The sequence below is a fragment of the Aplidium turbinatum genome, chromosome 8, assembly GCF_918807975.1.
Source record: "Aplidium turbinatum chromosome 8, kaAplTurb1.1, whole genome shotgun sequence".
Lineage (NCBI taxonomy): Eukaryota > Metazoa > Chordata > Ascidiacea > Aplousobranchia > Polyclinidae > Aplidium > Aplidium turbinatum.
The window spans coordinates 13,236,515-13,248,743 of record NC_137479.1 but is presented as its reverse complement, the minus strand read 5'-3'; the positions used below and the strand labels follow the sequence as shown (position 1 = coordinate 13,248,743).

At 36.8% G+C, this 12,229-nt stretch overlaps 1 long non-coding RNA gene across 1 annotated transcript; it reads right to left on the bottom strand.

The window, feature by feature from the left end:
• Positions 1-3,559: 3,559 nt before the first annotated feature.
• LOC145776000 (uncharacterized) lies at positions 3,560-11,743 on the bottom strand. Its single transcript, XR_014290194.1, has 2 exons — positions 11,593-11,743; positions 3,560-4,175 (listed from the first exon to the last, which is right to left on the bottom strand). It is a non-coding gene; the product is annotated as an uncharacterized LOC145776000 (long non-coding RNA).
• Positions 11,744-12,229: the final 486 nt, after the last annotated feature.

The following is a 12,229-nucleotide window of genomic DNA, read 5'->3' as shown; positions in this document are numbered from 1 at the left end:
AAACGCGGTCGTCCAAGAAGAACGTGGAAACAACAAGTGAAGGATGAATTTAAAAAAGTCGGACTGAAGGAGGAAGATGCAAGGGACAGAGTGAAATGGAGAAAAGGGATTAAAACAATTGCTGCGAGGAAACAATCGGCCACCCCCACTAGTGGGGAACAAACCGACGATGGATTATGATGATGATGCATGCAATGATTCATACATACCTGTGACCTATGATTTAGCAATTGCAAAGCCTGCATTACAGATTCAGTCCTGTAAATCACCAATGTTTGACAGACTATTTATATGTTTCGGAGCCTTCCACATCAAGTTAGCATATTTCAAGTGCTTAGGATACATCCTTTCTGGTTCGGGTGGTGACCACATTCTAGTGGAAAGCGGAGTACTTGCATTAGGTTCACTAAATGGTCTTTTGAAAGGAACATTTTACAATCAAGCAAAGCGACTTCATCCCCTCCTTGCAGTCGCTTTCAGAATAAAGCATTTGGAAATGTTCCTCCTTCAAGCTGACATATCCATTGTTCCAGTGATGAAACTTCTTCAGCTACTTCTCAACAACCCTTCACCTGGCCTGATGAACGAAACTGAGAGTCATGAAGAATACATAAACTTTCTTTCAGCCTATGACAAATTCACAGATGATACACTGAATGGCAAACATGGAGCTACAGCTCAGTTTTGGATGCAGTATTGCAAGTTGGTGAAGCTCTACCAAATGTTCATAAGAGCTGTGAGGATCAGTGACGTAGATTTGTTCACTTATTCTCTGAATAAGATGATTCCCTTGTTCTTTGCAACAGGTCACCACAACTATGCCAGATGGATGACCTTGTATGTAATGAAGCTGCTGAACATTGAGAACACTCACCCTGGTTTGAAAGATCAGTTGCAAAATGGGTCTTTCAGCATCAGACGAACATCAAAAGCATTCAGTCGATGTGATGTTGATCTCACGCTGGAACAGACCGTAAATGCAGATGCTGCATCAAGACTGACAGGGATAGCATCGATGACACAGAAGTTTGGTGCACGTAAGAGGTGGAATATTCTTAGAGCAACGAGAAGTGCTGTTGTTGGAAGCTTGATGATGAAAGCAGGATTAGCTCAACTTGAAGAACCTGCTCAAGAGTTGAAACCATCAAGAGTCAAGAGAGATACATCAGATTTGAAAAAAATCCTCAGTGTTGTTGGGGACACAACTATGCATCCATTTGCAGATCCTGTTGAGAATGATGTTTTGTATTCCATTGGAAGTGGAAAATCTGCATCTGAGGAAGTCACAAGTGAGCTTCTGCAAGTGCAGAGGATTGGCGAGAAGATGTACTTTGAGTTCAAGACAGGTTGCTTGATATCCACCTCCAGGTTTGAGTCACCAATCCGTAGGAAAGTAGTCAAAAACTTCTCTTATGATGCTGTAAAAGCAAAGGTGGTAAACAAGGAAAGAAAGAAAATAATAGAAGTGAAAGGAACAAGAGACCTGTTTGGGCGACTACTTTTTCTTGCTGTGACAACTCATATTGAGTTACCAATCGTCTTCAAGTATCCCTTAACTCCTGTCCCTTTGTGCCTTGGAAATGTCGATGGTTCAATGAGTTCTACTGCAAAGTCTACACTTATGCATAAATTGGAAAGAAAGGTTGAAAGTACAGCACCTAAATCTATGGATGTCTTAATTATTGATGCCATGTTTGTTATCAGATGTTTGAGCAACCTACCAATTAAGTTCAAAGGTGTAGCAACATGTATATTAACAAATGTATGTAGAACATCTGCTACAGAGGTTCATTTTGTCAGTGACACATACATAGAAACAAGTATTAAGGGGCTAGAGCAAGACATGCGTGCCAGAGGCTTCAGTGATTGTGGTTCAATGGCTGGTTTCAACATCACCGGTGGTGAGCAGACTAGGCCAAGGAACTTCTCTGCAGCCTTGTCGTCCTCTTCGTTTAAAACATCCCTTCTTCGCTTCCTTGCTCAACAGTGGTGTGATGCTCAGTACTGCGATGTATTGGGCAATAAGAAACTATTCTATGCCGTTGATGACAAGTGCTTCGTGTATTCTGTTGAGGATGGACACATGACAAGGAAAGAGTACAAGCCACTTGTGAGTTCCCACATCGAAGCTGATACAAGGATGATGCAGCATGTGAAGCACATTCATATCCACAACCCTAACCACATCATCACTGTAAGAGTAAATGACACTGATGTGCTGGTGATTTTGTTGTATCATGCTAGTTGTAACAATTTCCTAACAATGTACATGGACGTAGGAAATTCAAACAACAACAGTCGCAGGTACATTGACATAACATTGCTGGCAAACACTTTGGGAAAAGAACTTTGTGAAGCATTACCAGGTTTGCATGCGTTCACTGGCTGCGACTACTCTCCTTCATTTAAGGGCAAAGGGAAAGTACGTCCATTGAATATTGTAGAGAATTATCCAAGGTTCAAAAAAACTTTTGGAGAACTTGGCTCTTTAACAATAGCTGAAGACACCTACCTTGTGCTGGAAGAGTTTGTGTGTGTTTTGTATGGACAAAACAAGGTTAAAGACGTTAACATTGCTCGCTTCAGCCTCTTCAATGTGAAGTATCAATCCAAAGACCCTAACACTCCTTTGAAAAATATCAAAGGAATGGAGCCATCTATACTTCCTCCATGCAAAGCAACCCTCAAGCAACATGTCCTTCGTGCAAACTTCATTGCCAACATGTGGAAATCTGCAGTTGAAAGCGACATTCAACAGCTTGATCCACATGGTAACGGATGGAGTAAGAAAAAGGGAATGTACACGCTGAATTGGTTCACAGGTCCTATGATTCCTGATTGTCTCAGGGATCACATTGAAGAAATTCCTGGTGAAGAAAGTGATAGTGAAAGAGAAGCAGAGGAAAGTGATGACTCAGATGAAGAAGATTAGTTGTTCATTTGAGATGTAGGTGCGAATTCGAATGTATGTCTCTGATTTAGCTTCTGTTCAACTTTGGCATAAGTTGCAGTTCTAAGTAGCCTACAGCACCAACAAAATGCCTTCTGTATGAATATACTGTGCTATTCCTTCGAACTTTTGAAATGTATCGCTTGTAGCCTAAGCTTAAATCGGTTTTCGTTTAAAGCTGTCTTTTGTAAGTAACTGTCGTATAAGAGGCGGTACCTACAATGGTTTTGCAGAAATTAATATGTCTATGTTCAATCTAAGATATACAATCTAAACTTTCTATTTACCTTTCATAGTTACTGAATGTACTAGATATCGGTATATAAAAATGACAAAGTATTTTGTCTGGTGATTGAAACTTTTTGCATGTTACCATATTGCGTATAATCAAACAAAAAGTGTTCATTTTGATCATAATATCAAGTCATGTTGTTCCTATATCTTTAATTTATAATTTACTTTTCATTAAAATCATCTTATATTGCCTCTTACTGTTTCATGTGATGTATACCATCTTGATAAGCATTCAGTCACAAAGCAGACGGAAATAGCGATATTGCCAGGTATCATCTCGGAAAATGCTTAATATAACAAAAACGGTCAGGCTAGTGCAAGTAAGAAGTTTATTTTCGAAATCTACGCAAAATTTCAGTCTAAAAACATTTGTCAAACCTTACTGACCCAGACAGTCAAATAAATCGACCTGGCTCCTGGTCTATTATTGTAGTTAACAGCCTAAGCAGTACTACCTTTTTTTGTCCTGGACTGGCTGGACACATTAAACGACATTAACAAAATGATACGAAATAAATGATGTGCATCATCAATATTAAGTGTGGACTTTCAAACATGCAATAGAAATAAGATAAACTTAAGATTACTGACAGCATGCAACGTCGGCTAAATTGTTCAAAACAGGCCGCCAATCAAGAAGGTAAAGTCATACGCATTGCGAAAACAAACAGAAACGGTTTCGTCTAGGTCTGTTAGTTGTGGATGAAATCTGCAGTTGCTGAAGTCCGCATTTGTAAAGCAAGTTACTAATGAAGTCAATAAAAGTTCACATTGTTCAATTACCGTTTGATTTCCCTTGGATTAATGCGGTCGCTGCATCTCTTGCAGACTTCGCGTTTTCAAGACTGATATCCTTGTCCGGTCTAGTTGCTTCGAACACGAGTTCAACTTCGTTCCGTTTAGCTCTGATCAAAAGTTGAGTTACCTCATTCTGAAAATATCAAAAACGCAGTAGATGGTCAAACTAGTTTTAACATTTTAAGTTTACACAATGAGGTAAATAGGTTGAGCTAAAAGCAGGCTACAACAAAATATTTTGGCAAAACATGACTGATTGACTGCAATTTCGTCTTAGCACGAACAAAATTCTCTGAAATGACAAAGTCACAACACATAGATGAAATCAAGACAAAATAGTCTAACTAAAAAGATGTAGAATTCACATTGATCAAGTTTAATTATAGGTAGCCTAATAGTAATAATGGGGCCATAAAATAATATTAATCATTTTATTGTGTGTCCTCTAACATAATAGGCTGCGCAGTGCATTAGCGTGCCTACAACTTGATTGATTTGATTTTTATCCTCGGACTGGGAAATACTCTTTGAAAGCTTAATCCTGGCAGTTTTGCATACTTGTAGAGACTTTGAATCACTAACGTAGGCCCGGTCACCAAGACTGACAGAGTGAAATTTCCGATTGCTGTTGAAGTGTTGTTTTCAGTAAATTATTCCATCCACTAGGTGCTGCTGAATGGAGTGCAGTCCTGAAATGCGTTGCTCAAGCCCATACTCCGAGAGCCCAACCAGCGCCTCTTGATCTTGAGCAGGACGCATAACCCCTGAGCTAACGGGGCGGGAGTAACTACTTAAATACAAATATAACATAATAACAGTTGAAAGCAACTAAAGAAAGTTACATATACATTGAATCATCAGTTGCGCCTATTTTAGTATATCATTAAATGTCTTGTTATGACACAGCTGCTGTTGAAGTTGAACTGACTGACGAGTTGAAGAGCAATGTTAAACTGACGTCCTTTCGAGCGAAGTGCAGACGCTCTCAGCCATGCAGAAGACAAGTATCAAGCTGTTCACAACATTAAAAAGATATGACAAACAATTCAACATAAATTCATTAGCTCAACCTAAAATTTGTATACAGGCACAAGCTTCAACAATCAACAGTGATGGAAAGAGGTAGTTAATGTCATTTTAGATCAGTGTTTCTCAACCTTTTTTGGCTCAACGCCCCCTTCATGAACTGGCAAAATGTTATCGCCCCCCAACAAAAACGATTAAATACAAAAAGCTAAAAAAAAATACTATTAATACTACAAAAAGTGCTCAAAGCCAAGCAGAGTGAATTACATCAAATATAGACTAGTTACCAGTCTCTAAAACCCTTACAGCTTGTTTTACCCTAAAAGGGGGATCATCAGAAAGTCCTTAAAGTGCCCTGACAGGTGGGATCCAAGTATGTTAACTTTTTAAAGCATTTCCTAGCGCAGAATTACACTTAGCGAACTTTTTAATCTTAACCTCGTAGCTCGACTGGTTAGGGCGTAATTTAATCAAACGACTGCTCTGCAGCGCCACCACAGGCAAAACTCCATATTTCACTGCTCTGGGACGACTTTGGTGGTATTACGTCATCCTAAGTGGACGTCGTTAGCAACGGATGAAACAAACGCTTCCTAGATGTAATTGGTGGATCACAGTTTGGTCGGAGTTGGTACAAGCGGTTGCTTTTTTCGAAGATTTATTGTTTTTTGCAGTTTAATAAAACTGTACTGGATACGTTCCTACAAAACCTAAAATATACTTTAAGTGAAAAATGAAGAAATCGTACGAATCATCATTCATATTTAATTCATCATCACTATTCAAAAATAAATAAAAGTTCTCTCTCTCTCTCATAATGTGCCTTCAGTTGGCCATTGAAATCCTGTGTAACGGCCATCTGGATCTGGAAAATTGTTTCGGATACGCCAAACAATGCATGACGGCATCACAATCCGATTGTTGCTTCCGAGAGCATCACCTTGTAGTATACACTCCAACACATGCCTGTAGGCATTTTTACTTTAGTGGTATTAACAAAATCATCTTCAGTGAAGTGAACATATACGACTAGTTTTGTACGGCCCATCCCACTTTCGAACACTTGAAGAAAACTTTGATCATTTTCTTCTCAGTACCTTGTTTTGTGGGAAAGTGGGAAAAGAAAGCACACGGTCTTTGTCACTGACAATGTCACATAAACAGCAATTTGTAGGCATTGCCTCAACCACAAATCAAAGGTGCTGACTGCTGTTTGTGAAATACTGTTGTTACACTGCAAATGGCTATAGCCAGATTAGGACAAATAAAAAAGTATGAAAATTGTAGCCCTATGAAACTGCAATTTGAATTGAGATGCTGTTTGATAAAAGTAAACTCAACCTATTTGATCGAAACCTGATAGTAATAATAAGTTCACTTTTTCATTTCGGTAATTCTTAATTTGCACATGCTTTTAGATCAACAGAGCCCCACACATTCACGTTTTGCAGTAGCCGTACCATACTTTACCAAGTCATCAGAGAGAAAGCATGTATCCTTCCCGCTTACTGTGACGTCACAGCGGAGTTGCCGTTTTTATTTTCGCAATTGAATGAGTGCCAGATTCGCCGATGTCAACGAAAGTTTGCAAGCGTGTAACTTAGTAGCCTGTTGATATTTTTTACAATTTGCTGGTCAGAAAAGTTTATTAGTGTCATCTTTTTGGTATCTTAGGTAAATTTAGCGAATTTATTTTCCTGTCAGAGGCACTTTAAGTTATTCAAATGATTGATGATCCCCCTTTTAGGGTAAAACAGGCTGTAAGGGTTTTAGAGACTAGTAACCATATTTGATGAAAAGAAAATATATATTTGCGAGCATGAAAACAGTATAGGCCTGCTGGTAGTCAGTGTGAACCTTGGGCTTGGTGAGAAAGTGCCAGTTTCTTCACATCCGGTGTAAAGCCAGTGAGAAACATTCGAAGATCACCTCTTTTGGATACCGTATGTCAAGTGGGTTTCCCTGTTTGGTAGGCTATGTAGCAGAACAACACAGCTGAATCCCTTTTCCACCAGGTATGAGGTAGGAAATGCTACCACGAAGATACGAGCTCTTTGACGAAATCGTTACGCTGGGCGATAGATAGTTTAAACCAGAACGCCCCCTAATAATCAAAACGCCCCCCTTAAGCCGAGGTAATCATATCGCCCCCCTGCAAAATCAAAACGCCCCCGTTGAGAACCACTGTTTTAGATTAATGCAAAAATATGTACGGGCTTACAAGCAGAGCTGTAGAGTTGGGCGAAAAATATACGACTCATACTCCTCGGTTTTATAACTGGCCGACTCCGACTTCAAGTTCAGTTCAGTTTATTTTTTTGTTTTGTTGGCGAAACAGAAAAGAACAAAAATATACAAAAACACAATAAACACAAATAATTCGCACAACAAGGATGGCAGCGAAAGACCAAAAGGTCACCAAAGTCAGCTGCCACCCAAACATTTAAACAAAAGACACAAAATTAAGAATATTAACACATATAGCACAATACCAGCACTTTACATAATACATTAACAGTGGAGTAACACAGGGCAACATAAAAAATAAAAAACTGTGCAGAGAAATAAGCAGATGATAGGTTTCAGGAGTGATCATTGTACAAATTCTTTAATAAACATTTATATTTAAAAGCATTATAAGACTTTTCTTTTATTTCTTTTGGTATTTGATTCCATAGTTTCACTCCATTAAAACATAGCATCTTCTTACCAGAGTTTGACGTTGCAGAAGGCAAATATAAATCATTCTTTTGGTTCTGACGGGTTTTATGATGGTGAATTTCGTTTACAAAAATAAAGCAGCCAGCAAAGGCCCGGGGCAGCATTTTGTGCACATATTTGTACATAAATTTTGCAGTCTCTAATTTAATAAAATCGTCAATTCTGAGCACATTAAATTGGTGATATTGTATTTGTTGACCTTGGCAAAAATAAGCAGAATCGGATGAACTCGTTTTGTAACACTTGAAGTGGAGCAAGCAATGTAGAGTTTGCTCTTCCCCAATTTATAATCGAGTACTGGATCTTGGATTGAAACAAAGCATAATATAAAGTTTGTGATATTGTTAATGGGGCAATGTATCGAGAACATGAAATATATTGGAGAACAAGAAACAATATTTTAAAAAGAGGTATTGCAAACAAAAATTTTATTGTTTGCCAGTTTGTCGTCGGAGTCAACTTTTTTTAACGACTCATGGGGGTTAATTATCAACTAGTATAGATTAATGATATGCAAAATGGTAGTTCTGTGATTATTGGTTTGGGAGATAGCGGACATCAAAAATTGATGAAAAATTTTCAAATGTAAAAAATTTCAATTTTTGAAAAGTTCTATATCTAAAACTAATTGGAAATTAGCAATTTTGGTAGTAGATATGAAAACTAGGGCTGCTTCTTAATCAGAATACCAAATTTCAGCTTTGTAAATGCTTTAGATTAAAAGTTATGAAGACCCAAACATGGAGGAAAATGTACAATTGTACATGCGAACACATTTTGAGGGACCTTGGTGACTTTTGAAGGGCTGTAATTTCTAAACGTCTTGAGATAATGAGCTGACATTTTTTTTGTGTTCATTATACATCAATATGAAACTTTAGTGTAAATTTCAAGAAAATCTAAGAGGGTCGAGCTTGCACACCCTGTTGAGTTGACAGGGAATGACCCATTTGTGTATTATGTGCAGCTTTCAAAGTCGGTAGCAACCTTAAAAATGCTTTCGATTGCCCTAAAAATTTGACAGGGTTTTTTTTTCAGGTATTGACACGATACAAGAGGGTGCCCCATTGAATTAAAAAAAAAATCAATTTCTGAATCACCCTAATGAACATTGAACAATGAACAGTTCAGTTCAGTTTATTTTTTGTTGGCGAAAAAGAAAGACACAAAAAGCAAAAACACAATAAACACAAATAATTCGCACAACAAGGATGGCAGCGAAAGACCAAAAGGTCACCAAAGTCAGCTACCACCCAAACATTTAAACAAAAGACACAAAATTAAGAACATTAACACATATATAATATATAGCACAATACAAGCACTTTACATAATACATTAACAATGGAATAACACAGGGCAACATAAAAAAAAACTTTGTGTAGAGAAATAAGCGGATGATACGTTTCAGGAGTGATCATTGTACAAATTCTTTAATAAACATTTATATTTAAATTTAAAAACATTATAAGACTTTTCTTTTATTTCTTTTGGTACTTGATTCCATAGTTTCACTCCATTAAAACATAGCATCTTCTTACCAGAGTTTGACGTTGTAGAAGGCAAACATAAATCATTCTTTTGGTTCTGACGGGTTTTATGATGGTGAATTTCGTTACAAAAATAAAGCAGCCAGCAAAGGCCCGGGGCAGCATTTTGTGCACATATTTGTACATAAATTTTGCAGTTTCTAATTTAATAATATCGGCAATTCTGAGCACATTAAATTGGTGATAAAGAACAGTTGTATTTGTTGACCTCGGCAAAAATAAGCAGGATCGAATGAACTTGTTTTGTAACACTTGTAGTGGAACATGCGGTATATCAGCTTGTTGTCAACAATTGTGACACTGCAAAAAAGCCCACTATGTAGTACTTTGTTTGTACATTAGGCCTACAGTGTTATGACATGGTAAATGCATTGTCACTTCTATAATTAGTTATTGTTAGTATAAATTAGGCTTGAACTATAACGACCTATATGCACAGACCTAGTCAATGTGCAAACCTTAATATGGGAAGGCCAATGCATTTTTGATTTTGAACGCTAGACTAAATGTAGGCTACTTTATAGCTCATTGAACTAATAGTTTTGAGAATCCAACTTGCCAAAGTGTAATCACTGAAACTCAAAACACTTTACAACTCCTAGTTTCATGTTAAATGATGTAGATGACAAACCTTTCCCTGTTACCAGTGTTGCCAGATGCTCTTCAGATTTTCAGCACAAGTGTCAAAATCCAGTTCATTATTATTTTGTATGGTAATAATGGCACAAAAGTAGCTTTAAATTATGCAAAGTATACATAAACACTGCTCAAACTGTCAACTTAGACCAGTAATTTTAGCTGCTACCAAGCATAGCAGAATGACCTCAAGTCAAATTTGAAGCTTGTACTTTGGCATGGCCAGTGTATACAGGTCGCTATGGGTTGGACAATGCTAGAAATATGGTTGCAAATGTGGAGTTGTTTTGCCAAACAACAATCTTCACCAAAAACCACATTAGCAAAAATTTCAGTGTGGTTTTTGGTGCTTTTTTCCAAAGGAAGTTATCGTTTGGTCCAAGCAAGTTATGGGTACACAAAAGAGCTTAAATATTGATATTTCTCATAGATCTATAAAGGTGGTACTACTCATCTACAACAGTGGTACATCTATAAAGGTGTAAAAATATTACTCATCTATAAAGGTTACTCCTTTAAAAATTATCACAGAATTCAACAATTACAATAATATTGTATGGGCAATTGATGGAAAACCGTACCTTTCTTAACCTAAGTCAAACATTGAAGATATGATTGTATTGAGTTAAGTGATTTCTTGCAGATTAGACCCAGTGAAGCATAATGCAATCAGACTACCAACGTGTGTGTGGGCTATTGTCATTTATGTGCATCTGATGTAGTTGGCTACATTCAAGACACTGAACAAAATACATATTATCTTATACTTGGTGCAGATGCACAAAGATTGCCAAAACAGACTTCTACCCATTCAATAGCGGTCTTACAAACAACCATCGTATCATATGTTATTTTTACCCAAAGTAGATTATATTAAACTACTGTATATATACTTGCTTTTTAAATCGCTCTGCTTTGCTTTTTTGCTTAGCATTGAGCACTTTTTGTAGTATTAATCCGAAAAGACGTCCGTCCGAAACGTCCGAAAAGACGTTAAACTAGTGTGATACTGTTCCACTTTGATATTATTGTTTACGCAGTTTTCTCAACGTGTAGCTTTATCCGTTGGCCTTTATCTGTTGCTCGCTTAAACCGCTTCGCTACTGTCAAATCTCCTGCCAGGTAGACAATGATGATGAAGTATTTGTTTCGTCATTGTTGCCTACGTGTTGTTTTCGCATTATATATACTGGTTCGGTTCAGTTTATTTTTTGTTTTGTTGGCGAAAAAGAAAGACACAAAAAGCAAAAAGACAATAAACACAAATAATTCGCACAACAAGGATGGCAGCGAAAGACCAAAAGGTCACCAAAGTCAGCTGCCACCCAAACATTTAAACAAAAGACTCAAAATTAAGAACATTAACACATACGGTATATAATATATAGCACAATACCAGCACTTTAATTTGTAAAAATTCATTGCAGTGTTTATTCATTCGCTGTTCAAGCTGTACTGAAGAGAGTTTAATACTCGAAATCTAGATATATATACAGCAATTCATGTTGTGTATAGAATGGAATTAAAAGCAGATTTGGTGTTAGAAGTCTTGTCTCAGATTTCATAGAATTTAGACATACGAAGGCGGCGTAGTATTAATAGTTTTTATTGTTTTACCTGCTTTTTATGTAATTCTTCAGTCAAGGTTTCTGCTTCCTGTATGATATCATCTAAATTTATGCCATTTGGATCCATATTGGAAATGCGTTTATCCCCAAAAAAAACTGTCACAAAATAAATACAGACCTGGTCAATAATCTTTCCAAATTTGTCTAAAAATGAAGTAGAAGAATTTCAAGTGATTGAATTTTGTCTTCAATTAAAACTGTTTTTAAACAACAATAAGTTTTTATCTAGATAAGACATACACGAATTTCTGTTTTATTAATCTACACATTCAACTAGGCCTATTGGATTTCAAAAATGGTTTTCCCGATGCTTAGCACAAAATGGTCAGCACCATAATGCAATGTTGATGGAAGTAGCATCTTTATTTTTGTTCAAAAAGAATACAAAAATATAAGATTAATTATATTTTCTCAATATGTACTGCAACTTTTCCAACAAAATTTTATAAAAACTACACAAAAGCTATTCAAAAAGTAGAAAAATGGTGCAAAGACTACCCCAAATTAAAATTTACTAGTAGCCTACAGATAGGTGAAATTTAAAAGGTTCAACAACCGCAAAGGTTTGAAACTCCATCAATTGTTATTGCAAAATGGTGATATTTATAAATTTTAGATTCACTACA